General features: G+C 40.7%; 1 non-coding gene across 1 annotated transcript in view; it reads left to right on the plus strand.

Moving 5' to 3' along the window:
* Positions 1-3,988: 3,988 nt before the first annotated feature.
* LOC143307035 (small subunit ribosomal RNA) overlaps positions 3,989-5,000 on the plus strand; it is a 1,924-nt gene continuing 912 nt past the window's right edge. The window contains exon 1 of the ribosomal RNA XR_013064283.1: positions 3,989-5,000. This exon is cut by the window's right edge and continues 912 nt beyond it. This is a non-coding gene — a ribosomal RNA (small subunit ribosomal RNA).

Here is a 5,000-nt window from a genome sequence, read left to right on the forward strand (position 1 = left end):
AATCTGCATTTATACCATCACGGACGTTAGTTTAATAGCGTTTTAACGATGGATCCACGGTACAGAATGCAAAAATATGATTGTTAAAATTTTCGACTAATCGGTTCTAAGAGGCGAAGCAATACGCCGCTGGGACTTTGAATATTTCGGAGCGCACCTAAAGTTCGTTATTTTGGCTAAACGGAGCGAAAATCTGCATTTTATACCATCACGGACGTTAGTTTAATAGCGTGTTAACGATCGATCCTCGGTACAGAATGCAAAAATATGATTGTTAAAATTTTCGACTAATCGGTTCTAAGAGGCGAAGCAATACGCCGCTGGGACTTTGAAATATTTCGGAGCGCACCTAAAGTTCGTTATTTTGGCTAAACGGAGCGAAAATCTGCATTTATACCATCACGGACGTTAGTTTAATAGCGTTTAACGATGGATCCACGGTACAGAATGCAAAAATATGATTGTTAAAATTTTCGACTAATCGGTTCTAAGAGGCGAAGCAATACGCCGCTGGGACTTTGAAATATTTCGGAGCGCACCTAAAGTTCGTTATTTTGGCTAAACGGAGCGAAAATCTGCATTTATACCATCACGGACGTTAGTTTAATAGCGTTTAACGATCGATCCACGGTACAGAATGCAAAAATATGATTGTTAAAATTTTCGACTAATCGGTTCTAAGAGGCGAAGCAATACGCCGCTGGGACTTTGAAATATTTCGGAGCGCACCTAAAGTTCGTTATTTTGGCTAAACGGAGCGAAAATCTGCATTTATACCATCACGGACGTTAGTTTAATAGCGTTTAACGATGGATCCACGGTAAAGAATGCAAAAATATGATTGTTAAAATTTTCGACTAATCGGTTCTAAGAGGCGAAGCAATACGCCGCTGGGACTTTGAAATATTTCGGAGCGCACCTAAAGTTCGGTTATTTTGGTCCTAACGGAGCGAAAATCTGCATTTATACCATCACGGACGTTAGTTTAATAGCGTTTAACGATCGATCCACGGTACAGAATGCAAAAATATGATTGTTAAAATTTTCGACTAATCGGTTCTAAGAGGCGAAGCAATACGCCGCTGGGACTTTGAAATATTTCGGAGCGCACCTAAAGTTCGTTATTTTGGCTAAACGGAGCGAAAATCTGCATTATACCATCACGGACGTTAGTTTAATAGCGTTTAACGATGGATCACGGGTACAGAATGCAAAAATATGATTGTTAAAATTTTCGACTAATCGGTTCTAAGAGGCGAAGCAATAGGCCGCTGGGACTTTGAAATATTTCGGAGCGCACCTAAAGTTCGTTATTTGGCTAAACGGAGCGAAAATCTGCATTTATACCATCACGGACGTTAGTTTAATAGCGTTTAACGATCGATCCTCGGTACAGAATGCAAAAATATGATTGTTAAAATTTTCGACTAATCGGTTCTAAGAGGCGAAGCAATACGCCGCTGGGACTTTGAAATATTTCGGAGCGCACCTAAAGTTCGTTATTTTGGCTAAACGGAGCGAAAATCTGCATTTATACCATGCACGGACGTTAGTTTAATAGCGTTTAACGATGGATCCACGGTACAGAATGCAAAAATATGATTGTTAAAATTTTCGACTAATCGGTTCTAAGAGGCGAAGCAATACGCCGCTGGGACTTTGAAATATTTCGGAGCGCACCTAAAGTTCGTTATTTTGGCTAAACGGAGCGAAAATCTGCATTTATACCATCACGGACGTTAGTTCAATAGCGTTTAACGATCGATCCACGGTACAGAATGCAAAAATATGATTGTTAAAAGTTTTCGACTAATCGGTTCTAAGAGGCGAAGCAATACGCCGCTGGGACTTTGAGGAAGATTTCGGAGCGCACCTAAAGTTCGTTATTTTGGCTAAACGGAGCGAAAATCTGCATTTATACCATCACGGACGTTAGTTCAATAGCGTTTATAACGATCGATCCACGGTACAGAATGCAAAAATATGATTGTTAAAATTTTCGACTAATCGGTTCTAAGAGGCGAAGCAATACGCCGCTGGGACTTTGAAATATTTCGGAGCGCACCTAAAGTTCGTTATTTTGGCTAAACGGAGCGAAAATCTGCATTTATACCATCACGGACGTTAGTTCAATAGCGTTTAACGATCGATCCACGGTACAGAATGCAAAAATATGATTGTTAAAATTTTCGACTAATCGGTTCTAAGAGGCGAAGCAATACGCCGCTGGGACTTTGAAATATTTCGGAGCGCACCTAAAGTTCGTTATTTTGGCTAAACGGAGCGAAAATCTGCATTTATACCATCACGGACGTTAGTTTAATAGCGTTTAACGATGGATCCACGGTACAGAATGCAAAAATATGATTGTTAAAATTTTCGACTTATCGGTTCTGGATCACTGAAAAATCAAAAAAAATTATTAATTTTGATTAATTAAATTACATATGTAGTTTTATATTGTTATAGTCTCGTATTTGTTAATGTTTTGTCGTAAGAAAATGCAAAAATATCGTTTTAATGTTTTCGTCTCATCGGTTCTGGATCGCTGAAAAATCAAAAAAAAATATTAATTTTCATTAATTAAATTACAAATGGAGTTTTATATTGCTATAGTCGCTTATTTGTTAATGTTTTACCGTAAGAAAATGCAAAAATATCGTTTTAATATTTTCATCTCATCGGTTCTGGGCGGTTTTAAAATTTTTTAAAATATTAATTAAACCCATGATTTACATGAGAATGTGAATTTATTATGTCCTGCATGTTAATTTATTAATTTTCATGTATAGAACGTTATAAAATGAAAGGATATGTTCGACGATATTTTCAGTCTAAGTTTTACCGTGCCGGCGGGATGGTACGCTCTCACGGCGGTTTGCACAGGCATACGCCTGGGCGTAAGCCCATGCGTCGCCGACCTAGCGGCCGGCCGTTCGGTATTTATAGGAAGGCACTTTCGGTTCGCTCGGACCGGTCGGGAGTAGCGTCGAGCGTGTGGCTCTTTTATGACTTCGGTTGAAAAGCAGTCTACCGCTCCTCGAGAATATACTTTCTCGACTATTCTCGTTCCGGTTTTCCGTTGCGGATTATTATTAATCTCCACACAGCATTACCACGGGTCGGTGTCTAAGACCGAATGGCCCATATGTGGTGAGCCTTGTAATATAAGGCTGGTGACCTGTATGCACTTATAAATGTTGCATACTTGTACAAACTGAGCATCAACTGTCTGTAACCAAAATTTGTTAAAACTGAAAAAGTTATAAGATTGTATAAAATTTTTGAACCAAGAAAGTAGTGTTAGACGAAAATTCGTTCTATCACTTTTAGAAGGGAGACTGTTTGGAAATATTTAAAGTATAAAATACACAAAAGTCCACTGAATTATGAACAAAATTACGTCCCTGAATTTAAGAAAAGTCAAGAGGTGTCAGAAATAAAATCCTCTCTGATACGTTCAGAGAGGAAAATAAGTATGGAGAGAGGAGTAAAAATGAAAGAAGTTTTAAGGCTGGGGAAACTTCTAAAGGAGAGAGATTCCAACATATCTAATATGTACATTTAAAGCAAGTCCAAGGAACTCTCTCCGTTAATGTTTGAAAAGGTGTGTGCAGATGGAGGAGAAATGTATAAAGTACAGAGACGAGGTTGGTGGGCCCGCTCTAATGATAAAGATTATAAAATTTGGTGGCAAAATGACCAGCATGATCACTGTACGCGCTTTCTCGATTTGTATAGCATGCCACTGTCCGCGCTATCTTTTATTATATTGTCCAGCGTGTGTGGTCTACGTGCTTGCACGATGGATGCACGGCGTGAAAGTGATTTTCGTGCTTTATGAGAGGAGGAGGAGAATATTTGGCCTCTATAAGAGGTACAAAATTTATGAAATGTGTGTTACATACAAAAGAGAAATGGCTTAACGTCGATCGGTCTTACAGGGAGGGCCGACGACGAAAATTTAAATTTACAATAATAACTAAGCTCCCTGGTTGATCCTGCCAGTAGTCATATGCTTGTCTCAAAGATTAAGCCATGCATGTCTAAGTACATACCGAATTAAGGTGAAACCGCGAATGGCTCATTAAATCAGTTTTGGTTTCTTAGATCGTACAAAACATTACTTGGATAACTGTGGTAATTCTAGAGCTAATACATGCAAACCAGAATTCCACCCAGAGATGGGAGGAATGCTTTTATTAGATCAAAACCAATCGGTGGCGGACGGCTTGTCCGTTCGTCCATCGTCGGCTTTGGTGACTCTGAATAACTTTGTGCTGATCGTATGGTCATCTAGCACCGACGACGGATCTTTCAAATGTCTGCCTTATCAACTGTCGATGGTAGGTTCTACGCCTACCATGGTTGTAACGGGTAACGGGGAATCAGGGTTCGATTCCGGAGAGGGAGCCTGAGAAACGGCTACCACATCCAAGGAAGGCAGCAGGCGCGCAAATTACCCACTCCCGGCACGGGGAGGTAGTGACGAAAAATAACGATACGGGACTCATCCGAGGCCCCGTAATCGGAATGAGTACACTTTAAATCCTTTAACGAGGATCCATTGGAGGGCAAGTCTGGTGCCAGCAGCCGCGGTAATTCCAGCTCCAATAGCGTATATTAAAGTTGTTGCGGTTAAAAAGCTCGTAGTTGAATCTGTGTGTCACAGTGTCGGTTCACCGCTCGCGGTGTTTAACTGGCATTATGTGGTACGTCCTACCGGTGGGCTTAGCTCCTCGCGGGCGGTCCAACTAATATCCCATCGCGGTGCTCTTCACTGAGTGTCGAGGTGGGCCGGTACGTTTACTTTGAACAAATTAGAGTGCTCAAAGCAGGCTACCTTCGCCTGAATACTCTGTGCATGGAATAATGGAATAGGACCTCGGTTCTATTTTGTTGGTTTTCGGAACCCCGAGGTAATGATTAATAGGGACAGATGGGGGCATTCGTATTGCGACGTTAGAGGTGAAATTCTTGGATCGTCGCAAGACGGACAG

Source organism: Osmia lignaria, unplaced genomic scaffold (assembly GCF_051020975.1).
Source record: "Osmia lignaria lignaria isolate PbOS001 unplaced genomic scaffold, iyOsmLign1 scaffold0042, whole genome shotgun sequence".
Taxonomy (NCBI): domain Eukaryota; kingdom Metazoa; phylum Arthropoda; class Insecta; order Hymenoptera; family Megachilidae; genus Osmia; species Osmia lignaria.